This window comes from Musca autumnalis, unplaced genomic scaffold (genome assembly GCF_047663935.1).
Source record: "Musca autumnalis isolate F117 unplaced genomic scaffold, ASM4766393v1 scaffold_4, whole genome shotgun sequence".
In the NCBI taxonomy this organism is placed as follows: domain Eukaryota; kingdom Metazoa; phylum Arthropoda; class Insecta; order Diptera; family Muscidae; genus Musca; species Musca autumnalis.
The window spans coordinates 127,384,104-127,395,547 of record NW_027411977.1 but is presented as its reverse complement, the minus strand read 5'-3'; positions in this window follow the sequence as shown (position 1 = coordinate 127,395,547).

Here is an 11,444-nt window from a genome sequence, read left to right as displayed (position 1 = left end):
TTAGTTGTTGTTATTTCTGGCCGATTTCTGAATTTATTCCCCTAATGTTGTCTTCAACAGCAACTCATTTGTTCAACAAACCCAACATCATTTATTGAAAGAATTTTTGTTTTAATTTTAAATTGAAAATCAAAATTTTTACAAATGCATCGTTTGTAATCATCTTTTCTAACTGTATTTTAACGAATGAAAATCTTTTGTGCGACACCTGTTATGTGAAAACTAAATCAGGATCGGTTTGTATTTTTCGCGTAATTGATGTTTATACCATTATCACCAACTGCGACATCTGTTGCAATGGAAGATAACAAATGTCTTGTCTTTCTGTTATTTTGTGGTTTACGATGAAATAAGTGCGCCTAGAAGAAAACTACAAAATTTGAAATTATGTGTGATCGTTTACGGTATCATGAAGTTATAGCATTGTTAATTTGACACATGTCTTGCAGAGGGCCAACTAAGTGAATAAGTACGTAATAATAATGAAAAATAAGGATTTTTTGTTGTTGTTATTTTTTTGTGGTTCCAGGACGAATTTTCTAAAACCCGGCCTTATCTCGCACATTTGCATCAACAGTGACCCACTGGTAAAATTTCAAGCTCCTAGCTTTAGCCGTTTTGGCTGGGCGTTGATGATGAGTCAGTCAGTCAGTCAATCACTTATCACCAAGCTCATTTATATATATAAGATAAGATTAGTACCTTGTGCGTAATTGTAAAGCAAGATAATCACAATTAAAATCATACATGCTAAGGTTCCAATCTTTTATAAAGGAAAATATGAAAAAAACCAAAAAGTTACAACACAAAAAATGCCACAACGCTTTCATTTTTCAGCCGATTTCGTTGGTTTTTCCCATTTTGGAAAGCCAACTATATTTCCTACTTGCTAACAGTAAATTATTGTACCGTTAGGTATCGTTTACGCAGCCTAGAGCACAAGGAAAAACATTTTAATGTTTTTTAATGCGTTTTTGTCACACTTAAACCACTATTACCTAGCCATTTGTTAACCGATTTTAAAAATCTAGGGCTTGTCCGAAAGATATTATTCTCCAATAAAAAATAGGGTGTGCAAATCGGTTGTGGAAAAAAGAAGTAATGTTCGTTTAAAGTTGAAAATCCAAGAAAGCCCATTTTTCACTACATTTACCGTTATAAAATCAAAACCCGAAGTGACCCAAAGAAACCAAAGGTATTTTCGTCTTCTATGGACTCCCATAAAACCGAATTTATGCATCAGAACCCCTGCAAAAAAATTTTGTCAACATTTGTATCACAGTGTTATTATTACATATTGCTGAGATCCCGTGTGGTCAGTATGGATTCCTCCTCCTTCAATGGAGGTGGGCAGAATACAGAAGTTAGCCGAGAAGTAAAATGTCGGTCTGGGAAAGTGGAAAATTCTCAACACTTTTCCGAAGAACGACGTCCTTGTCATATATAATAGTGGTAATACTACAAATATTCAAAACATATTAAGAGGAAGGCACTTAATATAATCCTCACCATCATCGACGATTCTTATAAAACGAATTGGAGGGTATCTGAAAAATGTTCCTTCGCGGATCACAGATCTAAAATCTCTATGTTAAACATTCTCCTACAATAGAAATCCCTGTGGAAAGAATTGGGGTAAATTCATAGTCCTGATATCTTCAAAACTGTACAGAGACAATTGTTTTCACACAGTTGAGAAAATCGATGAAGCTGTAGATTCCCTAACCAATACTCTCCTCTCTTGCTATGAGGACTCCTGTCCAATCACCTATCCGGAAAGAAATCTCAACCGGTTTGGTGGAATAAAGAGTTATCTTATCTTCATAAAGCCCGGACTTTGAAGGTGTCCAGTCTATAGCAAGCCATAATCAAATTAGGACACAATTGGATTCCAAAATTCTCAGTAGATCTCAGCAAGTCTACATCAGGGGTAAATTAGTAGAATTCGCCGTACATTAGGTGGTTGGACACGTTGAGAAAAATATGGAAGCTTGAATCAATTTATAACTATAAAAGTCGGCGATATCATGCCCCTTTGAGTTAAATTTTAATTACAATTTTCTACTTTATTGTCGTCGAAGAAACATTCTTCCAGACCAATTTTCGAACATTTATGATACATGTGGTCAACTATGGTGGATTTGTGAGCATGATAATACTTAAATTTGTACTGCAAGGATAGTTAAAAAATGAAACTTGAGCTAAAATACCAACTATTTTCAATGACCTATCTAATTTATCGATCTTAATAATATGGCTACACTTGGTATTTGCTTTCAGACAATCTTCGAAGCTCAGAAGAGATCTAACGAAATCAAAAAGTCATTTAAAGCAAGTTTATAAAACGTTTTTGTTGTAATATTTCTTGATTTTAACTGAAAGTTCTTGCTAACTTTTCCATGTTGAGAATTGAACCCACGTTCCTAATAAAGCGGCTCAAATTTGTTGTAGGATTTATCAGAATGTTCCATTTTACTAAACTAAACCAAAAAATTGCGCAATATTTGCATGGGTAGTACAATTTTTCAATTTTATTTGATTCAAACCTATTCTGATGATCGCAAAAATTGGACACTTTTTTGCACATTTTTTATTATAATTGGGATATTTTCCGAAAATATGGCAACACCGTCAAGTTTTTTCTTGGGAATGTTGGCATAGTATAGGACTCTCAAAAAGTAAATAGTATGGATCTGCGATACGAACACATCAGAAGATACCTTAACATATAAAAAGAAAAAAAATTCAAACCTATTCAGATGACCGCTAGTGTATATATTTTTGTACCCATACCGTTCCGTCCGTTTAACACTTTTTTACATTTATTGAAATTACATGGGTAAAAATGTGTGTTTTTCCATACAATTTCCCATATGAATTACAGCTTTTTTACACAAATTAACATTTTTTGGAGTATATGAGTTTTTATATGAGTTTTATAAGTTTTATGAAAACCCAAGGAGTATTTTCTTTAATATTTGAAAAAACTTGAATTTGTTGTATTTTTTTTAATTTTTGAAAAAAAAAATTTTGAATTTTTTTTAAAATGTTTTGCTTGGTTTTTTTTTTGGTATTTTTATAGTTTATTTATTTGTGCTTGACCATCTTAAATATATAGGAAGATATAAAAAAAAACATAAAAACACACATATTTTGATGAAAAATAGTAAAAAAATCAAAAGTTTAACTTTGACCTTGAATTCCTCTGCAAGTACTAGACCGATATTGACCACTTATAATTCACCGGAAAGCCGATTGTGTTATCAGTCTAACAAAAAGAATTATGAAAATATCTCTATCCGTTCAAATGTTACAGAATTTTGATCACTTGATAAATAGGGATGAAAATAACTGTGGGAATTAGACGCGTCACTTCATTGGCATTGATTGCTGTAGTTTATGCGAAGATGCAGAAGAGTTTTTAGGTATCCCTTGTTGCATACAAGATTACGACAAGTGTGTAGATACGAGATAGATACTCTCATCTTTCTTATCAGACATATGTCTCAGTATCCTTTAAATTCTTAAAGCATATTTTTGAGGAGAACTTCGTAACCGAAACAGTACTTAATATATGGAAAGAATATGTTTCCAAGCTATTGGTAACAAGTAGCAGCGAGGATGACGAGGTCATGAATACCGCCCAGCCATCGCGAGGTTAAGACATTTACGGGCGTTCTTAGATACGTTGTATGTTCCAGAAAGTTGTTTACTGTGTATATTAGGGTTATGACTTTTTGACATTTTTTCTCAAAAATAATTTCCCGTAGTAGAATGAATGAACTTTCGCCTATTAATGCCTAAAATAACATTGATTCCACTTTGTTATAAAAAAAGGTTCCGCACAAACCACTTTGATTTTTTTTTTGAAAAAATCTATGAAATGAAAAATGTATTTCTCAAAAAATTGGTATGGGTGGTAACACTGTGCAACACGAAAATTATTAACCATATTCTGACACCGCAGCGTGATAGAAGACCAAAAAATAGAAGACACGTCTCTCGCCGTTTTTCCCTATCTCATCAACTTTCGCGGTTATAGGCCTCCAACGGTTTGAGGCTTTGATTTAAAAAAGGGGTCATTTTTCAAGACTATATCTTCCAAACCGTTAGAAATTTTGAATTTATCTCAGAGGCAAAGTTGTAGATCTTGTCTTAAGGAACAAAAATTGTGAACACATATAATCCATCAAACTTCATCTGCAAGGTCAAAATCGTCAAGGTCAAATTTCTTTTAAAAATTTTTCTCGGGTTTTGGTCTGCAGCTATCAAACCGATCAAATTTAAAGCAAACATTCAACTACAAAAATTTACCTCACATCCCGATAAACATCTTTCTCGAACATTCGATCTCTGTATAGACGGTTCTTAAAGGTCAAAATAACAAAGCAAATTGGATTTTTATCCTGTTTTCTCTGGTTCTGGTCCACAGATGCTAAACCGTTCACTTTTGAAAATATTAAATTTTTACACTTTTTTCTCCGACTCTGGTCCAAAGATACGCAACCGCCCAAAAATTAAGGACACAGTCATCTACAAAAATGTACCTAAGATTTCAATAAACAACTTTCTAGAACATATGAAGATTCTAGGAATGATTCTCAGGGCTAAAATTCACGAACAGTTAAATTATTTTTAACATTCTCCCTGCTCAGGTTTGGAAATAACAAACTGTTAAAAACTCAAGGAAATTTGAAAGGTTTGGTATTTACGGACCTGAACAGGAAAGAATGATATAAAATAATCGAATTTTGAGCTTGAAGAATCGTTCCTAGAATCTTCATTTGTTCTAGAGACTTGTTCGTTGAAATTTAAGGTACATTTTTGTAGTTGACTGTGTCCTTAATTTTTGGGCGGTTGCGTATCTTTGGACCAGAGTCGGAGAAAAAAGTGTAAAAATTTAATATGTTCAAAAGTTTTTTTTTTGCTATTTTCACCTTTAAGAACCGTTCATAGACATTTCGCATGTTCCAGAAAGTTGTTCATTGATGTCTTCGCTACATTATTGCAGTTGGTTGACTTCTTGAATATTGAACGGTTTAGCATCTGTGGACCAGAACCAGAGAAAACAGTATAAAAATCCCATTTGCTTTGTTATTTTGACCTTTAAGAACCGTCTATACACAGATCGTATGTTCTAGAAAGATGTTTATCGGGATCTGATGTACATTTTTGTAGTTGATTGTTTGCTTTAAATTTGATCGGTTTGATAGCTGCAGACCAAAACCCAAGAAAAATTTTTAAAAGAAATTTGACATTGGCGATTTTGACCTTGCAGATGAAGTTTGATGGATTATATGTGTTCACAATTTTTGTTCCTTAAGACAAGATCTACAACTTTGCCTCTGAGATAAATTCAAAATTCCTAACGGTTTGGAAGATATAGTCTTGAAAAATGACCCATTTTTTAAATCAAAGCCTCAAACCTTTTTGGTCTTCTATCACACTGTGGAGTCAAATTACACAGTGTAGTTTACCTATTATTGACTAAAATAACATTTATTCCACTTAAATTTTAAAAAATGTCCCGTACAAACCACTTTTAATTTTTATGATATGTGAAAAAAAGTTATATATCTTCTATCTATATACACAGTCTTACATAAGTATACGTACGCCCCATAAATCTCGGGTTTTAGAAAAAGTAATGATATTTATGAAATTCCAAGTACACAGGTTTATTTCGTCTCACTAATAAACAATATTTAATACAACAAAAGTATATTCCATAATATAAATAGCGGTAAATTTTACAAAAACCAAAAAATGATACTTACAAAAGTATACATACGCCCCAAGGAAATATGAGTATTATCGTACAATTTATGGAATTAGCAGCAAAATTTATACATTTTATTGTTTTGGCGAATGTGTCTGCGTGTCCGAGATATATTTTAGAGAAAAAAATAATTTTTGGGTGTTAAATGCCGTTATTTAATGCCAAACTTCTTGTATAGCTCGTTAAAGCGGACCCTTGCCGATTTCTTTCCGTTTTAGGTATTTGAGTATACAAAAGCCACAATGTTAGTGTCAGATTATAGATTTTGATATCCTAGAAAGCTTTTTAGTTGACCTTGTGCATAACACACCTTCCTGGGTGTAGATAAGTTCACATTTTTCCTGGGATATCTCAGGAAGTTAATAGATTCCTCGGAATTTTTGGCTCAAATTACATACAGAAGGCCTTAAATTGTGTTTTAATATGCTGTTATATAATCCTTGGACACCAATTGAATCAGAAATGTACAATTATCCGATACTTTCTGACCTTATATTGACGGTAATGGTCATAATACGAAAACTACGTTGTTCACAGTGTAAATTTCATGCCTTTTGGTAGTGATTATATTTTGATGCTCTGGGAGCAGGTTTTTAACAGAATATTTCACATTTCTGATTCAATTGGTGTCCAAGGATTATATAACACCATATTAAAACACAATTCAAGGTCTTCTGTATGTAATTTGAGCCAAAAATTCCGAGGAATCTATTAACTTCCTGAGATATCCCAGGAAAAATGTGAATTTATCGACACCCAGGAAGGTGTGTTATGCACAAGGTCAACTAAAAAGCTTTCTAGGATATCAAAATCTATAATCTGACACTAATATTGTGGCTTTTGTATACTCAAATACCTAAAACGGAAAGAAATCGGCAAGGGTCCGCTTTAACGAGCTATACAAGAAGTTTGGCATTAAATAACGGCATTTAACACCCAAAAATTATTTTTTTTTCTCTAAAATATATCTCGGACACGCAGACACATTCGCTAAAACAATAAAATGTATAAATTTTGCTGCTAATTCCATAAATTGTACGATAATACTCATATTTCCTTGGGGCGTATGTATACTTTTGTAAGTATCATTTTTTGGTTTTTGTAAAATTTACCGTTATTTATATTATGGAATATACTTTTGTTGTATTAAATATTGTTTATTAGTGAGACGAAATAAACCTGTGTACTTGGAATTTCATAAATATGTATCATTACTTTTTCTAAAACCCGAGATTTATGGGGCGTACGTATACTTATGTAAGACTGTGTATATAAAATTGAAATTTGTTTGTACGTTTGTTTGTGCCTTATGGACTCAAAAACCGCTTAACCGATCTTACTGAAATTTGTAGGCTACATTGCTACATCGCTTGAAATGAGAATAGGCTATATCATTTTTTGAAATTCCGCGTTTATCTGGAGATTTATCATCAAAACCGGAGGTACCTCCAAAAAATTTAGATTTTGTATGCAAATATCTTTACAACTGTTACAATCTCCAAATTTGGAATGTGTGACGGAATTTGATCTAGACATAAATGTGCCAAACTATATCGAAATCGGTTCAGATATGAATATAGCTCCCATATATATTTTCGGCCGATATCCTGTATTTGATGCACCAAACACGCTATATATGTCCAATTACGCTGAATTTTGGAATGTGTGACGGAATTTGGAGTAGACATAAATGTGCCAAATTTTATCGCAATCGGTTCAGATTTGAGTATAGCTCCCATATATATTTTCGACCAAATTGAGGTATTTGATGCACTAAACACGCTTGAATATAGCTCTCATATACACAGAAAAAAAAATTGTAGCCATTTGATAAAGAAATTCAAAGATTCAACCAAAAATTTATCGATTTTCCGGCAATAAAAAAAATTTTCATATTGACAAAATTCGATAAAATTATTTGATCACAAAGTAAAAATACAGTTTGATAAAATAAAATTGTAATATTGACTAAAATATTTATCGAATTTGTTTATCTTGAACTGATAAAATATTTCACATATTGACAAAAATATTCATCAAAATATTCCACATTTTGCTTGATAAAAACAAAATATTTTCTTGATTAAAAAATTTGTTTATTGCATATTTTTCAATCGATAAAAAATGTTCATATTTACAATTATTTCGTTGCTTTTTTTTTGTTAAATACAAACCCAAAGCCACAAAAAAGATACATACACACATTTATAAATGGTGGTAGTGGTTATTTATTTAATTAAAACGCATAAAAATGACAAACAAAAAGCAACAGCACACACATAGGTACATAAAAATAACAGATACATACAAGAAATAACAGATGAAAGAATGAAAAACGGAATGGAATAATAAATAAGAGAAGTAAATAATTATTAAATTAATACAGTGTCAACAGAGAATACACTGAAGATTTGTGGGACAAAATGAAAACAATTTTTAAAACAACCACAAATATCCTAGGAACAAAAGCAAACCAAAAGGAAGAATCCTGGATCACAGCAGAGATTCTAGAACTCCGCGAAAAACGAAAAATATACAAAAACAGCAACTACGAAACTTATTGGGAAATAAACCAAGAAATTAAAAACGCCACAAGAGCTGCAAAGAACGCCCAGTTAAACAAACAATGCGAAGAAATTGAAAAATTACAGAGATTACATGACGACTTCAACTTACACAAAAAATTAAAAGAAGCATCCGGAATATACCGGAAAACTCATCCCGCTCTACTCATAGATGAAAACAAAAAAGCTATTTTCGAGACAGAAGAAAGAAAGTGTGTTTGGTACAAATATATTAAAACGACATTTACTGATGACGAACGACCAGAAAATAACAGTATCACCGAATCGGACATGACAGGAAACACGATCACCGAAGACGAAATTAAATCGGCAATCCAATCAATGAAAGATAAAAAAGCCGCCGGCCCTGATGAAGTACCCGCTGAAATTCTGAAATTAATCGAAGATAACAACATTCAGCTACTGTTGAAACTCTGCAATCATATTTATGACACAGGACAATACCCAAATGACTGGCTAAAGTCCACGTTTATAGCTATACCAAAAAAAGCAAATGCCCGAACATGCGGTGATTACAGACTCATTAGTCTAATGTGCCATGTCCTAAAAATATTCATTAAAATACTACACAAAAGAATATACCCCAAGTGTGAGGCATATATGGGGAAGACACAATTCGGCTTTAAAGAAGGCATGGGAACGCGAGAAGCACTGTTAAGTATTCAAGTCCTTATCCAAAAATGCAGAGATGTCCAAAAAGATATTTTCTTACGTTTCGTCGACTACGAAAAAGCCTTCGACACGGTCAGGCATGAAAAATTGATGGAAATTTTGATTGATACCGGTATAGCAGAAAAGGAAATAAGATGCATAAAAAACCTTTATTGGCAGCAAACTGCAAATATTCAAGTCGATGGAGAACTTAGTGACACTGTATTAATATCCAAAGGCGTTAGGCAAGGATGCATCTTTTCACCATTATTATTCAACATATATTCCAATAAAATATTTCAAGAAGCAGTAGAAAACGAACAAATTGGTGTAAGGCTAAACTACTCTGAAGTAATAAATAATATACGATACGCTGACGACACAACATTAATTGCCAGTAGCCTACATGGCCTACAGAGACTAGTTACCTTACTCAATGAAAAAAGCGAATTTTACGGTCTAAAAATAAATATTAAGAAGACGAAATATATGGTAATAAGTAGGAGAAATAACCAAAACAGCACATCGCTCATAATAAAAAATGATGAAATAGAACGGGTAAGGAACTTTAAATACCTCGGGGTCCTCATAAATGACCAATGGGATGCGTCAAAGGAAATAATGTGCCGAATTGAAGTAGCCAGACAAACTTTTTTCAAATATTATAAAACATTAACAAGTCATGACATCAACATTGCAACGAAGATGCGACTTATTAAATGCTACATATGGTCCACTTTACTTTATGCTGCCGAAACATGGACATTAAAATCAACGGACGAAAATAAATTGAACGCGTTTGAAATATGGATGTATCGCAGAACTCTAAAAATTCCATGGACAGAGCGTGTACCAAATGAAGAAGTGCTACGAAGAATGCACACAGAACGACAGCTGCTTGCCACCATAAAAAACAGGAAAACATCTTATTTCGGACACATAATGAGAAACGAAAAATACTCAATCATCCGGAACATAATAAAATGCCAAATTGAGGGAAAAAGGCCAAGAGGAAGAAGAGAAATGTCATGGATAAAAAATATTCTAGATTGGACAAATACGCCAGATGAGAACAACCTTATAAATGCTGCGAGGAATAGAGAACTCACCATTGCAGAATAAATTTACACAATAGATATTAAATATACATCTAAAATATTCAATTTGTAATTGTATGATCGCCAAAATCCGAATACGGATCGGCAAATAAAGAAGAAGAAATAATTATTTGGTGCCACACTTCAATTTTAATAAAAGAAAACAAAAAAAATCACTTTTACAGCGTTTGGTTTTCATAGCGGTTGACGTTTGTATTCGTGTGACAAACAAATGAGAGCTTTTTATTTTCGTAACTTTTTTGGTTTTCGTAACAAAATCAGACGAACGAATACGTCAAAAATAAACGATTGGAAAAGACCCATCTTTTTTAATGAAAATTAAATAATTTGAGTAATAAATGGCACAAAACACACGAAAACTGGAAGGGAATGCAATTTTATTTATTTCCATAGAAGCACACCCGTATATGTACATCCGTTTCTTCATATTATCACAATTATTTTTGGACAAATTTGATTAATTTTGTTTGTTTGTCATCTGTTTATCGGGGTTGCCATCAAGTAACACATTTTACGTGCAGATGCCTTCGCAAAATTCACAAAATAAGTGTCATGGAAACCTTGAAATATAAAAACTTTTATGAAATAGACGAAAGCTTTCAGATAAAAACGAATGGTTCGTAAAATTTTACAAGAACCAAATTTTGAACGTATACGTTTTAGAACGAACGATTCGTGTGACAGGCAAGCATTTTTACAAAAACACGCTGTTAAACATAAAATACAGAGAACATCGTTGAACGCTTCTCGTTAGTTGTGAAATAAAACACATTCTTCTGCCACATTGAAAATCATCAGCGGAAAAATGGATATCTGTAATTACAAATACATTACATACATATTTCAAATAAATAAAATGTATTGACGTTATTACCAATATCACATGCGGTTGCTTCTTTGTCCAATAAAATATTCTTATTCTCCTTTTCCAGATACGTGAATTCAATTATAAAATGTATTGGGAATTTAATTTACTTGAAAGACACCTTTACTTTAAGAAAACCCAGAACCACTGATTTATTTCTGCGCTACCGATCCACACACAACTACTGCTTTAAAGAGACTGCCAAAATTAACCAAACTGTCGGTTAAAAAATATTATCTGCCTAACTTAACCACCAAACAGAATAAAACATGAGAATTCGTACCATTTTTTCCTTCCCTCTTCGTTTCTTAGGTTCATAAAAAACAGTAAGAAACTTATTGCATACATACAAGCCTTCACCCGAGCACAAGTAGATAAACAAACCAAATGCCAAACAAACGCATCATTCCTCCATTCTCATGAAAAAACACAGCACATTGTTGTAG